The sequence below is a fragment of the Crinia signifera genome, chromosome 2, assembly GCF_055691185.1.
Source record: "Crinia signifera chromosome 2, ASM5569118v1, whole genome shotgun sequence".
Classification (NCBI taxonomy): Eukaryota; Metazoa; Chordata; class Amphibia; order Anura; family Myobatrachidae; genus Crinia; species Crinia signifera.
In genome coordinates, this window is record NC_139218.1 from 100,814,457 (window position 1) to 100,834,506 (window position 20,050).

The following is a 20,050-nucleotide window of genomic DNA, read 5'->3' on the forward strand; positions in this document are numbered from 1 at the left end:
TAAGAGAGCGGCAGAGAGAGAGGGTGGGAATGGGATTAAAAATAGGCCCTGGCATTTAAAGTACGCAGGCCCACCATGGTGACAAAAGTGAAGGATGTAGTTGTGCGCGCGCCGAAGGGGTGTGGCCACTCAACAGGGGGCATGTCCTTGAGTGTAGTGTACAACACCATATGCAACTTCTACACATTATGCAACAAAATACTAGACCCCATTATACTTGCCCCTTACACATGATGCCAAATGGAATGAGCCAAAATTCACATAATGCCACATGGATTGAGCCAAAATTCAAATAATGCCACATGGATTGTGTCAACATTCACATAATGCCACATGGATTGAGCCAAAATTCAAATAATAACACACAGATTGAGCCAAAATTCACATAATGCCATATGGATTGTGTCAAAATTCACATAATGTCACACGGATTGAGCCAAAATTCACATAATGCCACACGGATTGAGACAAAATTCACATTAAGCCACACGGATTGAGCCAAAAGTCACATAATGCCACACGGATTGAGCCAAAATTTACATAATAACACACGGATTGAGCCAAAATTCACATAATGCCAAATGGATTGAGCCAAAATAAACATAATGCCATATGGATTGTGTCAAAATTCACATAATGCCACACGGATTGAGACAAAATTCACATAATGCCACACGTATTAAGCCAAAATTCACATAATGCCACACGGATTGTGTCAAAATTCACATAATGCCACATGGATTGAGCCAAAATTCAAATAATAACACACGGATTGAGACAAAATTCTCATAATGCCATATGGATTGTGTCAAAATTCACATAATGTCACACGGATTGAGCCAAAATTCACATAATGCCACACGGATTGAGACAAAATTCACATTAAGCCACACGGATTGAGCCAAAAGTCACATAATGCCACACGGATTGAGCCAAAATTTACATAATAACACACGGATTGAGCCAAAATAAACATAATTCCATATGGATTGTGTCAAAATTCACATAATGCCACACGGATTGAGACAAAATTCACATAATGCCACACGTATTGAGCCAAAATTCACATAATGCCACACGGATTGTGACAAAATTCACATAATGCCACACGGATTGAGCCAGAATTCACATAATGCCACACAGATTAAGCCAAAATTCACAATACGTTTCATAAACAGGAACATTGTCCACCAAAGGCGCGCATTAAACATTTACACCATAATGTCCATTACACGTTAAGTTACACGCCATTATATCCATTATGTCAAACACTATAATGCCTATTAAAAAGTATGCTACATAAGTGCTGCTTATCTACATGCTCATTGCCAAGGGTTCCATGCTCATTGCCATGTGGTATTACATGCTCATTGCCAAGGGGAATACATGCTCGCGGTAAATGGGGGACAGCCGCCAGGCAGAAGTGATAGCCACTGACAGTGGCAGAGCCTGGCTGTATTCAGAGCACTGCAGGTCCAGGCTATTTGAAATAATACCCCTTTCACACCAGAAAATGCATTCCCAGGTTGGCCCCTTTTACACCAGCCTAGTCCCTGCATTTTCTGGTGTGAGGGGGAGAGAAAACCACCCCTCCCCCCCCTTTAACCAGTTATCTTATTTAACGGCTATATCTTCGGAACCAACTGATCCATTTACATGAGACAAGTATAATATTGAAGAACATTTGAGTGGGCTTTGAATGATTTTGGTCCAGTGAAACTGGAACATTTGGTTCCAGAGTAATCTGCCCTCAAAGAACATGAACAGCCATGAAATTACATTTCAAAAATAAAAAAATTAGTTTACACGTAATATCTCTGGAACCGATTGACCGATATGGACCAGCCTGGTATCATATTGAAGGCCCATCGATTGAATTGAATGAGATCAACCACAAGCTTCTGTGATGCCAGGGGGGAACTGGCAGCCCTCGGAACCAGGTGGGGGTCGGAATTGACGGTCCCATATTATCCTATGGGGAAAAAACGTTACATCTTTGCCAGGCGATATCTCTGGTTCCCGGGGGGCTAGAGACACAAGGCTGGGCTCGTTGGAAAGCCCTGGTCCTCAGCTACAAAATGAAATGACAGGGGGGGCACGTGCCCGGGTGCCCCCCCCCTGAATCCGCCACTGCAAAGGACTGTAGAGAGAAACGTTTGGATCAGCTCCCAATTTGTCAGTAACACAAGCTTTTTCTAGAGCGAAATAATTGTGAAAATGCTGTCAACTTTTCTCGCTTCCATTTTGGCATTATTAGCGCTGAGTTTGCAAGGACGTTGTAATTCCTTCAGCGTGGCAAGAATGGAGCAATGCCAAAATAACTAGAGGGACCAAGGCACACCTGACGTGCTAAACATACACATTATTAGGTCAGATAGACAAGAGGACTTACAAAAGTAGATAATTAACAATATTTCTACTCTACAATAACAGGTTCTGCAGCTCAGTTGTACGATGTGCTGGTATCCTCACAAAGCTCTATTTTAGTAGTGGCTCACTGTATTGAATCCCTCTATTTTAAGTACCTTGTAAGGGATTGTTATGAATGCAGAAAAATATATACTGTTCTCTCATTACTTTTATTCCTTTAGTGCAGCACCACAATATAGATGACCGTATTTATAAATCTAATGGGTAGATGTATGAAAGCATGGAGAGAGATAACATGGAGAGAGATAAAATACTCACAGTCACCTTCTAACTAGCATTTTTCAAAAGCAGCCTTTAACATGACAGTTACTAATTGGATGGTACTTTATCTCCGTATCCGGCCGACGGATTGACGATGTCTAGACCACAAAACTAGTTAGATGCCTGAAAATGGTCTCCAGTGTCAAGATCGACAGTCACTGAAGATCGACACAAGCAAAATGTCGACGGGAGCGTGGTCGACAGTGACAAGATGTGTATGGGTTTTTCATGATTTTTTGGTTTTAACCGACTTGTTCATACTTTACCATCCCAGTGGACAAAGAGGAAGAAATAAATAGTGTTCGGAGCGCAGCAGGGCACCGTACCTGAAACATGGCGAGCGCAACGAAACTTGCGAGGGGATGCGGTACACTTATTCGGTGTCCATATCGACAAAGACACAAGAATAGAGAAAAACTCTTGTTGATCTTGTCACTGTCAACCTTGTTCACATTGAACCTTTACTTGCTTCGATATTCTGTTACTGCCAAGCTTTGATACATCTCCCCATTGTATCTTTATCGTTCTGGTTCCACTAAGTATAGTGCTACCAATCCTGCAGTCCATAGGGAAAATCCATTGTTATGAGGCAAAGCAGAAACACCTGTATTGGAAGTACAAGACCTGCTAGAATATATCTCCCCCTATTATGGAAGGAATCTGAAAACTCTTCAGCTTCCTGTTCTCCTCTTGTCATCTTCAGAAAAATGGAGAGGCCACATTAGAAATCAGTCATTTATCTTTAGTACAAAGCTGCTAATAACCCCTTCCTCCTGGAAATAACTAGAAGAAAGGCCTTATCAGAACCTGATATATAGGCTCTCATTAATGTGACATGTGGTTGATATGTAATGCTTTGGTTCTTTTCTGCTCCATCCCACATTGTCCTTCGAATGGACAAGTTCCACCCTTCCATGACTTATAGATGGTCCCTTTGACATTTTATCACTGATGCCATAACATTATCAGTCATTTAATCCGTTATTGTTGACAAAATCTGACTGTCAGAATGTAACTGAAGTATCTTTCCAACCAGTCAACCAGGAAAACAGATGAAAACAGTCATTCAGTCAAGTTTGATAACCAAATTGTCTGAACAATTATTATCATTGTTTGCATCCATACATTACAAGATTTTCATTTAATCTGCTGGATGGAAAGATAATCTTTAATGCAATCAGCTTTAAAGTTGGGTTGGAAAGATACTCTTTCATACGATCAGCTTTAAAGTTGCCAAACATAGATAGATTTAATGTACAATTCAGTGTCGAGTATTTACTCCAGTATTCCACCTGATGGGAAGGCCCCGACAGTTGAATCCTGGTCATTGTCCCCAGCTTCCAACACTAAGTTGACAGAATTCAATGCTCTGACTGTCGAGTGTCAGAAAGTCAGAGGACTGGCGAAAATGGACTCAGGTTGTCGAAAAATGGCCACGGATTCGTCAATCCATGGGTGTTTCTGACAAATCAGTTTCGGCTTTAAAAAAATATGAAACTGACAGCCGTCAATACTGTCGGAAACAGCAGCATTGAATTGGCGAGTGCATATATTTGTACAGCATACCTCCCAACTTTGGGAAGCATGTTATCGGGACCCTTGCGTGAAAAGGGGTGTGGCCTATGCAAATAAGGGGCACGTCTTATGCAATTATTCCACCGCCGGGCCACACCCCCTCTCCATCCTCTATATTGCTGAATAGACGTCTATTCCTTCAGGCTGGGGGGGCTACCAACTGCCCCCCCCCCCCTGCCATGTGACAATGCCGGCCCCGGGAGGGATGCGGGACCGTCCTGCAAAAAACGGGACTGTTAGGAGGTATGGTACAGACTGAATACTGCTCAATGTCTCATACAATTGCAAATCATATACCACATCATTGCCACATCTTTCATCATGCCCACACTCTGATTGATGTGTGCCAAATCATGCACAACAGGTTTTTCACCTTTCTGAAGGGATCAGAGTTCTCAATAAATGTCCGGTGGGTGCATGCATTGTGTCGTGATAATGCCCACATTGGAAGTTTTTAAATAGTTTTAAATTTTTTTTACCTTTAGTGGGCACCTTAAGAATAAAAAACCCAGCTATATTAATAATGTGTAGTTAATTCTCTAAAACAACATATCTAAGTATTCCATCCTTAGTAACCAATAGCATGAACAGATGCCAAAATTAATCTTTCTGTATGTATCCGCCTTATATTTGAATGGTACGCCCTGCAAAGCTGTGCCTGGCAATGTCACTGCCAGAAATAACTTACATTGTGTTTGGTTGAATTATTATAGAAGACACTTATATAAATATTCAATGGCTGGCAGCGAAACTGTTAATTTGGCGCGTTAAAATAGAGCAAAATCCTTCGGGCAATTTGTATTTTTGCATGATCAGCTCAGCCGCGGGATTAAGGAGATGGAGAGGTGGAGGGGCAGTGTCGGGGAGAGACAAGGCTCATTTATAAGGATCTTGCACATGAAAGAGAGCCAGCACAGACCTGTGAAAGTCTGCCCCGTGTGAGATGTGATGAGATCTACACGCACAGGAAGAGCTGTCAGGGGCTATTTATCTCTTGGCAGCCAGCTGAGGCTCCGGTTCCCACATCACCGCTGAGTCACAATGGCAGCGATCAGCAGCTTTTCACTCGCTCCACTGAATGAACGGATTGAAGAACATGCCCAGGATGTGCATGCTTAGCTGCCTCTCTGATTCATATCTCCCTAGGGTGGACCACCTGGCTCTATAACCGTATAATATATATATATATATATATATATATATATATATATACACACACACACATCAGGGCCCGATTCAGACCTGCTTGCTAGGGTGCGTATATTTGCTGCCTCGAGACAGGTAAACGCTGCCCCACTGAATGCACGCCCACCCTGCTGCCTGAATCCCCAGACTACACTGCGAGCGGATGTATACGGATGTGTACCCTTACACATCCGCTCGCATGCGCCCGCACAGAGGGGAAATCATTTGATAGTTACTCACCATCACCATGTTTTTTTCCTCTGCACGTTGTGAAAAGCAAGCCAGGACTTACTGTTCATATGAACACTTTCCGATGAATTGGGGGCGGGCATTTGTCTGGGCACGCTCTTGAAACACTGGGCAGACCCCAGCGAACGCCCCCTGCCTGTCACTCAGGCTACAAGCACCCCGTCAAATGAAAATTTGCTTAAGGCGCTCACTGCAGGGGTTTGTACATGCGCATTATTGCGCTTGCACAGACCGCCACCAACGGGGACAGGCCCGAATTTGGACCTGTATGAACAGATCTAAATAATCCACTCAATGCATTTCTTTCCATCTGAATGTCAGCCAAAGTTAGACACATCTATCCAATCTGATCATTCATGTGTGTGTCCAAGTTGACCACAGTTGACCATTATCATGCATCGTATTAGCATTGTAATCTCACCCCCCCACCAATCCCACTGACCACATTGCCCAGGCAGCAGTGCAGTGTGGTAGCCCATAAGCTACTATGGGCTACCACCATCTCAGAATGGTGGTAGTTAAGGGATGCGAAGCCACCGTAACCTATGGGGGAAGCGGCTGGCGACGGTGCAGGAGTGATCACAGTAGGGATCAGAGATTCCAGCTGCGGTGCCTCCTGATACATTCCAGCGATACTTAATATTTGCGGCTAACCCCTGAAGATTTATCTGCACATATTGTATGATAAATGTGTACCTATAGGAACTGCTTACAGTTTGTGCAGCTTTTATATATGCTGAGAAAAGTGACAGTGCACCCAGCGATGTGAGCTCTGCCATTTATTAAAGCTGAACTGTTTGCATTAGTAGATAACTATCACGTGATTGAAGATGTCCAAAGGATCTGGCCTTCTAGTGTGTGTGGACCACTCAACCTAAGCTTTAAGTGATATGATCAGGAAGTGTTAAGCCCCATACACCTTACATAATCCCAGAGCCGGTTTAACCCCTTCAGTGGCAATCCCGAGAAAATGCACAAACTACTGTCAGTGCCTCAGTGCCCATTCTGGCAAGCCCGGAAAATTCTCGGGATTGCCACTGTTTACAGCCGGGCAGCGCTGCTGAGTTCAATCACTGAACTCAGGCAGCTTCAGCGCTGCCCGGCTCCCTCCCCTCTGCGGCGCCTCCTCCTCCCCTCTGGGTTTTGTATTGAAGTCTCCGGCGCCGGCTTATGACAAGCCGGCTTCCGGGGACAGGGACGCGGTGCGGGGGCGCAGGTCCGGACAGCCGCTGATTGACAGTGCAGTGGTGCTGCCCGGACACAGGGAGGCAGTGGTGTTTTTTTTTAAAGAGAGCGCTCCCCATAAAAAACTTGCCCAGTGGGGAGAGCTCCCAAACAAAAGAAAGCACCACTGAAGGGGTTAATGGAGCCTACACACGTAGCAATTTAGGGGCATTTTCTAAGCGATCCATCTTACTAGATTGCTTGGAAAATGCCCCACACATCGCTATGTGTGTAGCGGCCATAGCGATAGCGTTGTGCGTCCCTGTGCATCGCTTTTGCCCAGTGGCTAATATCCAGCATGCTAGATATTAATCAGTCAGCGCCAGTGTTCTCACCAGAAAACACTGGCCCTGACAGATCTCTCAGCACACAGCGCTGACACATCGCTGTCCACTGAGCAATCTTGTTGAGCGCTCTAGTTTAGCTCAGAACATCTCCCTGTGTGTAGACCCCTAAAGACATGGTGGGGCCCAAGGCACTTAAGATAGAGCAGGGTTGCCTACCCTCCCAGAATGGCCAGGAGAGCCATCCATCTCCTGCAAACCGCCCCTCGACTGGGGAGTCCATGTGTCAAATTACATGAAACGCGGCATTTTAGCAAATACCGGCATTGCATGGCGGGGTGTGTGGCTAAAATGATGTGATCACTCTTGCCACGCCCTCAAACAAGCCAGCGATCACTCTTGCTTCCGCCCCTTTCCGCTCCCAGAAACTGTCTCATTCATAACTCCCATCACAGTTTGTATGAAAAATGTCAGGCAGCTGATTGGTTGGTTGTTTATCACTCTCCATTTTATCATTTTTGAAACAGTGCATCTAGCCCGCAGCCTTTTATATATACCTCTAATGAACTATTTCATTTTATAATAAAGGAATTTCACCACAGGTATTGGCAATCATAAATAAACAGTGAAGTCCAGGTACAGTAGGGAGGGTTCTGTCCCTCCTGTAATAGCTCATAAATGGAGGTATGGCTTATGTATATTAGATGTAAACCATTAGTTAAATAATGTCTGGATACTGTTTATAGCTCCACCGAAATAAAAATAAAAATATTTATAACAATTTCTTGTATTGGAACAAATACATTGTAAACAACCTTAAAATACACATAGAAAAATTAAATCTACTGTATTATCTATCTTGTCACATGCAAGAATAGCAGCAGTCTGTGTACTACTTACACACCGAGACAGGAATCATGAGAGCTGGTGATGTCACTTTGCTTAGTCCGTGAGTTGGGGGCTGACAGAGAGGCGCCCGGAGTGCAGTCTCACCCTCGATCTGGCTACGCATAATCCCCACTGACTCAGATATTGTGGGGTGCAGAATAGACAGCTGCGTATAACAACTGTGACGCTAATGATTTAACTACTGTCAACTAGAGAAGTCAATACACATCAGAATTTTGGTTGTTGTTGCAGTAGTCCACCAGAGCATCCACAACAAATCAGGTCCCGCTTGCCTTCACACACTCTTTCACATTGCTAACAGAGACTCTTCTCTTCAGGCAGGGAGATAAAGGATTGTTTTACTGCTGCTGCTGCAGCCTCACTACCCCGTGCAGCACATGTCAATGCTACTGTATGCTGGGCTGATGAGTAAGGTAAATTCAAAAGCAGTCAAACCTCTCTCCTTACATGAAACATTTGCATCCACCCCCCACAATTGTTCCACATGATGTTTTGCTGGAAAACACTGTAGCATACCATTTTTTTTATGCAGATACAATCGCTATTACATACAGAATATTATTTATTATTTAGTTACAGTTTCTTATATAGTGCAGCAGATTCCGTTGCGCTTTACAATTGTAAAGAGAGATAAAACAAACTGGGTAACAACAGACAGAAGCTGCTTGTACATCTGATTTGCATCCTGAATAAGTTGCACTTTACAGGAAAAAAAGTACAAAAATGAAATGTACAGTACAGGAGCAATTTTGACAAATCAAATATTTTTTTTTATTTTTATGGTTAAAAATAATAAAAAAAAAATTAATTTGTTACAGAGTTGCCGTAATTGGGTACTTGTAAGTGATTTTGAACATTGACGAATACAACTTACCCAATACAAAACTGCTCTAATTATGTACGACTTTATACAACTGTTTTGTGTCCAATTTGTTTTAACTTGGACTCTTAATACATTGGCCAAGTTTTATAATTAACATGCAGGGCCGGTGCCACCACTAGGCAGCTTTAGGCATTTGCCTAGGGCGCCGGCCACTGGAGGGCGGTAGTGAGCAGCAGAAGCAGCAGCAGTCACAGAGCTCCCGTCGGCGCCCGTGGAGAACAAGAAGGAGAGCAAGAAGAAACCAGCTAGGACTGGAGCAGGTGAATGAGCCATACCCCCGACCCTGGAAAGCCCCCGCACTCCATTGTTCCCCCTGGAGCCCGACCGGAGCTGCGGCTGTTATCGCCGCATCTGTAACCGGCAACATCCCCCCTGCGGCATCTCCAGCAACATCCCCCCCCCCCTAGCGAATTGGCGGCCGCATCTGTAACTACCCCTAAGAGGAGCGGGACGCTGCTCCCTCACTCTCTCTCCACCCCCCCACCCCCGGGAAGTGATGCCACTGACCCCCCTGGAGCACGGCCGGAGCTGCGGCTATCGCAGCATCTGTAACTGGCGGCATGTTGCGGCATCTCTAGCAACATTCCCCCCGAAGTGGCGGCCGTGGTGGAGAGTGTGAGCGCTGGCAGGCCCCCCCGCCTAGGGCACTCCGGTGCCTCGCACCGGCCCTGTTAACATGGGCAAAACATCGGAATTTTACAGCAGCTCTTATTCTAAACCGGAAACCTCTGACTTTTAATAAACTCAGAGCTATTACATTGCCCGACATTTATAAAAAATAGACAAAAATCGTCTCCCTTTGCAACCTGGCCTACTGTATATTGTTCATGATCTAATATGGAGACCTACACAGGAAGTCCAGATGGAGTGCACAGGGTATGCTCTTGGCCAGATTAAGGTCACATGTCATTGGCCTGGGTCTGCAGATGATTGCAAACTCTTATGAAGAACATATTGTGACAGAACAATAACATCCAACATTCAATATCATCATAATTTATCCAATTAACATTTATTTATATATCCTCAATTTACTCTGCAGCATTTTACAAAAACTTTACATATTGTTTGATAAAACAGCATTGATCTAAGAAGATGCAAGTTACTGAGTTACTCAAAATCATAGTTTTTTACCCCACTGCATTCTGCAGGAGACTTCCTGAAATAACAGCAATCTCCCTCTCTTCCTCATTAGTCTAGCAATCTCCCTCATTTCACCTAGCCCACATTACACTGTTACATTTTTGGGGAAAAAAGGAATGAGAGACAGAAACATTACATTAAATCATCAGCACCATTTCCCAGCACCTTACAAAGTATAGTAGCTCTTACTAACTGCTTTGGGGCTCATCTACATTAGATTCCCCTCAGATGTAGCAGTACACACCCATGCTTCTAGGTGCCACGTTCACAATCTCTTTTCACAATTTCTCCATATGGAACTAGACACGCCCTTTGGGTGGAGTATGACACGCCCCCTCAGTGGGGTGCTTTGCAAAATACTATTACCAACTATAATCTCTCTGAAACTAGTTTTCAGAAGTAGGCAAGTATGCTCAAAATCCTAACCCTTACGCCAGGGTTTCCCAATCTTTTTTAAATCAAGGCACCCCTAGAGTATCAGAATTTTTTCACGGCACCCCTAGGCCAAAATTTATATTATTAGATTGTGTTTATATGCGATTCTTCATGTCAGTTATGTGGTAAATGGCAGGGTTTGCTTCTGTTTGTACATATTTTATGATTGGCAGCCACCAGCACTGTTTTTTCTAATAAATAATGCACCATTAATAATTTTTGTTGGTCCTGGACCACCAACCCAGGGCACCCCTGCAAGTGTCCTGAGGCACCCCAGGGAGCCACGGCACACAGTTTGAGAACCACTGCCTTACGCCCTAAAAAAGTTTTTAATGTCAAAATGAAAGGCTGACACCCTTGCCTGTAATGTACTCTGTCTTGCTAGAGCAAGAGAGAGTACTCTCATCATATTATAAGCACTTTGCTACTTTACATTGCTCAGATTGAGTGTGGTAGATTTATCTGCAATGCAAAGCTAGATACACATACTATATGAACAATAAATGATTGTATGTGAAACAGTGACAGCAGTGTCTGAAATGTTAAAGCCTTTAGCCTACTTGGCAGGGCCATAATCTGTAATCCAGCTCTGCCTTTCCTAGAGCGGAATATGCTCAGTAGTTGAAGAAGTCTGAACGCATCACAGAATCACTGTCAGTATTACAGATAAACCTGCCAGGAGCTTTACTACAACTCCACAGGGTGTTCATTGTCTTAATAATACAGCGAGACTCCGTAACCTATGGGGGAAGCGGCTGGCGACGGTGCAGGAGTGATCACAGTAGGGATCAGAGATTCCAGCTGCGGTGCCTCCTGATACATTCCAGCGATACTTAATATTTGCGGCTAACCCCTGAAGATTTATCTGCACATATTGTATGATAAATGTGTACCTATAGGAACTGCTTACAGTTTGTGCAGCTTTTATATATGCTGAGAAAAGTGACAGTGCACCCAGCGATGTGAGCTCTGCCATTTATTAAAGCTGAACTGTTTGCATTAGTAGATAACTATCACGTGATTGAAGATGTCCAAAGGATCTGGCCTTCTAGTGTGTGTGGACCACTCAACCTAAGCTTTAAGTGATATGATCAGGAAGTGTTAAGCCCCATACACCTTACATAATCCCAGAGCCGGTTTAACCCCTTCAGTGGCAATCCCGAGAAAATGCACAAACTACTGTCAGTGCCTCAGTGCCCATTCTGGCAAGCCCGGAAAATTCTCGGGATTGCCACTGTTTACAGCCGGGCAGCGCTGCTGAGTTCAATCACTGAACTCAGGCAGCTTCAGCGCTGCCCGGCTCCCTCCCCTCTGCGGCGCCTCCTCCTCCCCTCTGGGTTTTGTATTGAAGTCTCCGGCGCCGGCTTATGACAAGCCGGCTTCCGGGGACAGGGACGCGGTGCGGGGGCGCAGGTCCGGACAGCCGCTGATTGACAGTGCAGTGGTGCTGCCCGGACACAGGGAGGCAGTGGTGTTTTTTTTTAAAGAGAGCGCTCCCCATAAAAAACTTGCCCAGTGGGGAGAGCTCCCAAACAAAAGAAAGCACCACTGAAGGGGTTAATGGAGCCTACACACGTAGCAATTTAGGGGCATTTTCTAAGCGATCCATCTTACTAGATTGCTTGGAAAATGCCCCACACATCGCTATGTGTGTAGCGGCCATAGCGATAGCGTTGTGCGTCCCTGTGCATCGCTTTTGCCCAGTGGCTAATATCCAGCATGCTAGATATTAATCAGTCAGCGCCAGTGTTCTCACCAGAAAACACTGGCCCTGACAGATCTCTCAGCACACAGCGCTGACACATCGCTGTCCACTGAGCAATCTTGTTGAGCGCTCTAGTTTAGCTCAGAACATCTCCCTGTGTGTAGACCCCTAAAGACATGGTGGGGCCCAAGGCACTTAAGATAGAGCAGGGTTGCCTACCCTCCCAGAATGGCCAGGAGAGCCATCCATCTCCTGCAAACCGCCCCTCGACTGGGGAGTCCATGTGTCAAATTACATGAAACGCGGCATTTTAGCAAATACCGGCATTGCATGGCGGGGTGTGTGGCTAAAATGATGTGATCACTCTTGCCACGCCCTCAAACAAGCCAGCGATCACTCTTGCTTCCGCCCCTTTCCGCTCCCAGAAACTGTCTCATTCATAACTCCCATCACAGTTTGTATGAAAAATGTCAGGCAGCTGATTGGTTGGTTGTTTATCACTCTCCATTTTATCATTTTTGAAACAGTGCATCTAGCCCGCAGCCTTTTATATATACCTCTAATGAACTATTTCATTTTATAATAAAGGAATTTCACCACAGGTATTGGCAATCATAAATAAACAGTGAAGTCCAGGTACAGTAGGGAGGGTTCTGTCCCTCCTGTAATAGCTCATAAATGGAGGTATGGCTTATGTATATTAGATGTAAACCATTAGTTAAATAATGTCTGGATACTGTTTATAGCTCCACCGAAATAAAAATAAAAATATTTATAACAATTTCTTGTATTGGAACAAATACATTGTAAACAACCTTAAAATACACATAGAAAAATTAAATCTACTGTATTATCTATCTTGTCACATGCAAGAATAGCAGCAGTCTGTGTACTACTTACACACCGAGACAGGAATCATGAGAGCTGGTGATGTCACTTTGCTTAGTCCGTGAGTTGGGGGCTGACAGAGAGGCGCCCGGAGTGCAGTCTCACCCTCGATCTGGCTACGCATAATCCCCACTGACTCAGATATTGTGGGGTGCAGAATAGACAGCTGCGTATAACAACTGTGACGCTAATGATTTAACTACTGTCAACTAGAGAAGTCAATACACATCAGAATTTTGGTTGTTGTTGCAGTAGTCCACCAGAGCATCCACAACAAATCAGGTCCCGCTTGCCTTCACACACTCTTTCACATTGCTAACAGAGACTCTTCTCTTCAGGCAGGGAGATAAAGGATTGTTTTACTGCTGCTGCTGCAGCCTCACTACCCCGTGCAGCACATGTCAATGCTACTGTATGCTGGGCTGATGAGTAAGGTAAATTCAAAAGCAGTCAAACCTCTCTCCTTACATGAAACATTTGCATCCACCCCCCACAATTGTTCCACATGATGTTTTGCTGGAAAACACTGTAGCATACCATTTTTTTTATGCAGATACAATCGCTATTACATACAGAATATTATTTATTATTTAGTTACAGTTTCTTATATAGTGCAGCAGATTCCGTTGCGCTTTACAATTGTAAAGAGAGATAAAACAAACTGGGTAACAACAGACAGAAGCTGCTTGTACATCTGATTTGCATCGTGAATAAGTTGCACTTTACAGGAAAAAAAGTACAAAAATGAAATGTACAGTACAGGAGCAATTTTGACAAATCAAATATTTTTTTTTATTTTTATGGTTAAAAATAATAAAAAAAAAATTAATTTGTTACAGAGTTGCCGTAATTGGGTACTTGTAAGTGATTTTGAACATTGACGAATACAACTTACCCAATACAAAACTGCTCTAATTATGTACGACTTTATACAACTGTTTTGTGTCCAATTTGTTTTAACTTGGACTCTTAATACATTGGCCAAGTTTTATAATTAACATGCAGGGCCGGTGCCACCACTAGGCAGCTTTAGGCATTTGCCTAGGGCGCCGGCCACTGGAGGGCGGTAGTGAGCAGCAGAAGCAGCAGCAGTCACAGAGCTCCCGTCGGCGCCCGTGGAGAACAAGAAGGAGAGCAAGAAGAAACCAGCTAGGACTGGAGCAGGTGAATGAGCCATACCCCCGACCCTGGAAAGCCCCCGCACTCCATTGTTCCCCCTGGAGCCCGACCGGAGCTGCGGCTGTTATCGCCGCATCTGTAACCGGCAACATCCCCCCTGCGGCATCTCCAGCAACATCCCCCCCCCCTAGCGAATTGGCGGCCGCATCTGTAACTACCCCTAAGAGGAGCGGGACGCTGCTCCCTCACTCTCTCTCCACCCCCCCACCCCCGGGAAGTGATGCCACTGACCCCCCTGGAGCACGGCCGGAGCTGCGGCTATCGCAGCATCTGTAACTGGCGGCATGTTGCGGCATCTCTAGCAACATTCCCCCCGAAGTGGCGGCCGTGGTGGAGAGTGTGAGCGCTGGCAGGCCCCCCCGCCTAGGGCACTCCGGTGCCTCGCACCGGCCCTGTTAACATGGGCAAAACATCGGAATTTTACAGCAGCTCTTATTCTAAACCGGAAACCTCTGACTTTTAATAAACTCAGAGCTATTACATTGCCCGACATTTATAAAAAATAGACAAAAATCGTCTCCCTTTGCAACCTGGCCTACTGTATATTGTTCATGATCTAATATGGAGACCTACACAGGAAGTCCAGATGGAGTGCACAGGGTATGCTCTTGGCCAGATTAAGGTCACATGTCATTGGCCTGGGTCTGCAGATGATTGCAAACTCTTATGAAGAACATATTGTGACAGAACAATAACATCCAACATTCAATATCATCATAATTTATCCAATTAACATTTATTTATATATCCTCAATTTACTCTGCAGCATTTTACAAAAACTTTACATATTGTTTGATAAAACAGCATTGATCTAAGAAGATGCAAGTTACTGAGTTACTCAAAATCATAGTTTTTTACCCCACTGCATTCTGCAGGAGACTTCCTGAAATAACAGCAATCTCCCTCTCTTCCTCATTAGTCTAGCAATCTCCCTCATTTCACCTAGCCCACATTACACTGTTACATTTTTGGGGAAAAAAGGAATGAGAGACAGAAACATTACATTAAATCATCAGCACCATTTCCCAGCACCTTACAAAGTATAGTAGCTCTTACTAACTGCTTTGGGGCTCATCTACATTAGATTCCCCTCAGATGTAGCAGTACACACCCATGCTTCTAGGTGCCACGTTCACAATCTCTTTTCACAATTTCTCCATATGGAACTAGACACGCCCTTTGGGTGGAGTATGACACGCCCCCTCAGTGGGGTGCTTTGCAAAATACTATTACCAACTATAATCTCTCTGAAACTAGTTTTCAGAAGTAGGCAAGTATGCTCAAAATCCTAACCCTTACGCCAGGGTTTCCCAATCTTTTTTAAATCAAGGCACCCCTAGAGTATCAGAATTTTTTCACGGCACCCCTAGGCCAAAATTTATATTATTAGATTGTGTTTATATGCGATTCTTCATGTCAGTTATGTGGTAAATGGCAGGGTTTGCTTCTGTTTGTACATATTTTATGATTGGCAGCCACCAGCACTGTTTTTTCTAATAAATAATGCACCATTAATAATTTTTGTTGGTCCTGGACCACCAACCCAGGGCACCCCTGCAAGTGTCCTGAGGCACCCCAGGGAGCCACGGCACACAGTTTGAGAACCACTGCCTTACGCCCTAAAAAAGTTTTTAATGTCAAAATGAAAGGCTGACACCCTTGCCTGTAATGTACTCTGTCTTGCTAGAGCAAGAGAGAGTACTCTCATCATATTATAAGCACTTTGCTACTTTACATTGCTCAGATTGAGTGTGGTAGATTTATCTGCAATGCAAAGCTAGATACACATACTATATGAACAATAAATGATTGTATGTGAAACAGTGACAGCAGTGTCTGAAATGTTAAAGCCTTTAGCCTACTTGGCAGGGCCATAATCTGTAATCCAGCTCTGCCTTTCCTAGAGCGGAATATGCTCAGTAGTTGAAGAAGTCTGAACGCATCACAGAATCACTGTCAGTATTACAGATAAACCTGCCAGGAGCTTTACTACAACTCCACAGGGTGTTCATTGTCTTAATAATACAGCGAGACTCTGTCCACATCTAAGCATTTGAGGTCCTTTATAAGACATGCAGTAGTACTCATGGGTATTTTATTTTTGATATATATTTTACATTGGAGAGATTTGTCCACTATTTCATCAATTATAACCTGTCTGCCAGTGGTTGTGAGCTAGACAATGGAGAACAAATGAGCAAATTCAAATGAAAACATGTGCAAAGATCAAACGACCGTCTCCGAATCCATAAATTTCTTGGCTCAGTATTCTAACCACATATCTTGATACATTTGGCAAGGAATCTCCAGGGTTTCATGGTAATAAAATAAGTATCAAGGTAAGAGAGCCGCAGCACGTACTGTAGATTTTACCCACTGCACAGAGATAAGTCACATACACTATGTACAGTGCGTTTCTGTGTAACCTTTCTCCTACTACCAAGCTACTAGCACAGGTATCTGGTATAAGGGGATGTTCTTAGCATCATATAAAGTCTTGGAAAAAGGATGGTGGGGATGTGTTCAGGATCTGGGTGGTCAGGATGCTGGTGTTCACTATACTGATGCTGGCATCCTGACTACTGCTGGGAAACCAGTGCCGTAATCCCAACATCAAAAACGTACTTACAGTGGGGGCCGGGGATGGTCGCACACTCGTGGAGCTCCCGGCTCCCATCCCCGGACCCTCGGAGAAGTGGAGAAGAGGTGCATGAGAGAGCGGCAGGATTTAAGGCAGGAGGATGCCCCCATCCACGGCCCCCGGCGCAGGACGCGACTGCGTCCTCGGGCACAGGACACGGCTGCGGCCCCTGGTGCAGGAAAAGGCCACTTCCACCCTGTGGCAGGATACTGCCCCCCCATTGGCCCGGAGGACTGCAGGCAGAGGAGGGAAGCGGATGGCCCCTGGCACAGGCTGAGTCCCCAGTGGCATGGTGTAGTGCCCCACCTCCCCAGTCAGCCCCACCGCCCGCAAACATCCAGTGTCGTGCCCTGCAGAGTCAAGTGGGGGTAACCCGGATACAACCATGAGAGGAGCTCCAGAAGTGGAGGTATGGCTCCTGCATCAGGACAGCAATGGTGGACCTCAGCCCAGGGAGGGCCCAAGCTCCAACTCCTGGCTCCTGGCCTAACTTACTCTTTCTGACTAACTTAGTTCTCAGTGGGAAGTTCCTCCCTTGTTTTTTAGCTTATGTAAACTGTATTACACTGCATAAGTTCACTTTAACCATTATAAATGCTGGTCTAAAACCGCAGGATAGCAGTTATTTTTAATATGTGCTAAGTCCAAAAGATATCTCCTTAGCCTTATATCTGCAGTTTTCCAATATTAGATACTACCATCAGCTGGATTTTGCAGGAAGAGCTTGTTTTGATTTTGTTGAGCTACATTTAGAGCAAAACACCACTTTACCACCATATTGGATACATTCAGGACATCATATATTGGACTACTCCTACCAAATTATCCACCTATATCCGGAGGCTGATCCGAGGCGATTATATAGAACCGTTTGTTCATCCAGTTACACCTTCATTCCACCATCTGGGACTGTGGATCACTGTACCATCCTACACATCTACCTACTTCATTTGGACTGCTGGCCACCTGGTTAATCACCTGTCGCTATAACAAGGACTGGAGCCCCAATCATAAACCAATCCCATTGGACAATCAGTGGTAATATGCTCTAATCGTTTTCGCTGTACATACTGTATATATATATGGAATTACATGTCTTTTTATTAATACCGTTATATATTTTATAGCAATAAATTTGTACATTTAGAAAATACCGTTCACTTTATTATTGTACAGCTGACGCTGGTACACACATTCCTTTTTTGTTGCTATACCTATCTTGGGGCTGACAACCCCCGTACCAGCTGCCTGATAGTAGCGCACCTCCCACTCCTTTTTCTTAATACAGCAAATACCCCTTTAACACTGCTCAAATAACACAGATTATTGCCGTTTGGACCCGGGTCAGGCTAGTGTATATGACCACCCAAAAAATAACCCAGGTCCAAAGACCTGGCAATCCAACCCAGGAAATGAGCAAGTTTAAACAAGGGTAAGACAGATATTATGTCATCAGACTACTCCACATTCTACTATTAAGTTATCTGACTCCTCCACGTTCCAATATTATGTCTAATCAGACTCCTCCACATGCCACTATTATGCCATCATACCCTTCCACATGCCACTATTTTTCCATCAGACTCCTTCATGTGCCACTATTATGCCAGCAGACCCTTCAAATTGGTACTATTATGCCATTAGACCCCTGCACATGAGACTATTATGCCATCAGACTCTTCTGAATGCTGACGCTCATACACTGATGATGACACACTGACAAGAAGACAGATGCTGATACTGACATATATATATATATATATATATATATATATATATATATATATGCTGACATACTGACACATAGACAGCTGCTGGCACACAGATGCTGACATCCAGACACAAAGATAAATGCTAGCATGCTGACACACCGACAGATGCTGACACAGTGACAGACATAGGGGGTTAGTCAGACCTGATCACATGGTTGATCAATTTCAGAGCCCTGTGAACAGGTGTATGCTGCCCAGACAGAATTAAAGGTACTTGTTTAGTTTCACAGCGGCACTTTCCTGTGGATCAAATCATATGCAAATCGTATGTATATCGCATATGATTTGCATACAATTCGATCTGCGATGCGATTTAGCACACCCCCACTAACCACGTCAGCCTGAAGCGTGGCGAGCGCAGCGAGTACCGCGTGAGTACGCGGTACGCGTCCTCCCGACTTGTTCATATCCCCACTATCCACGTCGGCGTGGAGATGATTCTACAAAGTGGCTGAGCCTGAAACGTGGGACGCGAAAACGAGCCCAAACCTTGGCGAGCGGACACGGATTACTTGACATGTATTCCACGTCCCCTCGCGGGGCTCGCTGCATTTGCCACACTTTGGGCTCGTTTTCCGAGGCCCCTCGTGGCGCTCGCTACGCTTCAGGCTTGGTGGCTCGCTTCGCTCGCCACACTTTATAAAATCAACATGGGTAGAGGTGGTATGAACAGGTTGGGAGGATGCGTACTGCGTCCCATCGCGGTGCTCGCCACGCTTCGGGCTGATGTGGATAGTGGGGGTGTGCTTAATCGCATCGCAGATCGAATCGTATGCAAATCGTATGCAAATCGTATGCCATATCGCATGCAATTTGCATACGATTTACTGGAAAGTGCCGCCGTGAAACTAAACAAGTACCGAATTAAATCCTGCCCTGTGCACACACTGTAATGCCCATTACACATTATACCACACACCATAATGCTTATTACATATTCCACATAAGTGCCACTTACCTACAGTACATGCTCATTGCCAGGGCTTACATGCTCCTTGCAAGGGGTTCCATGCTCATTGCCACGGAGGGCTCCATGCTCTTTGCCACAGGGGGTTACATGCTTGTTGCCATGGGGGATTACATGCCAGTTGCCCAGGGAGGATTACATGCTGGTTACCAAGGGGGAATTACATGCTTGCTGCCCAGGGGTTGGTGCACAGCGCATCAGCACTACCATCATCTGCACTTCCAGGTAGCGCTGGGCGCCCTTACAGACGGTAGAGGTGCAGAGGACCTCTAGCAGTTGTCTCCTCCATTTTTTCTCTGTACATGCTGACGGGTGGGATA

General features: G+C 44.8%; 1 long non-coding RNA gene across 2 annotated transcripts in view; it reads right to left on the minus strand.

The window, feature by feature from the left end:
- LOC146058802 (uncharacterized) overlaps positions 1 to 20,050 on the minus strand; it is a 780,737-nt gene that overhangs the window by 25,841 nt on the left and 734,846 nt on the right. Inside the window, exon 1 of one of the 2 annotated variants that reach the window (XR_014469966.1) lies at positions 8,109 to 8,318. The exons of the other annotated variant lie outside the window; for it this stretch is intronic. This is a non-coding gene — a long non-coding RNA (uncharacterized LOC146058802). Of the gene's footprint in view, positions 1 to 8,108; positions 8,319 to 20,050 lie in introns of those variants that run through there. 2 annotated transcript variants of the gene reach the window in all.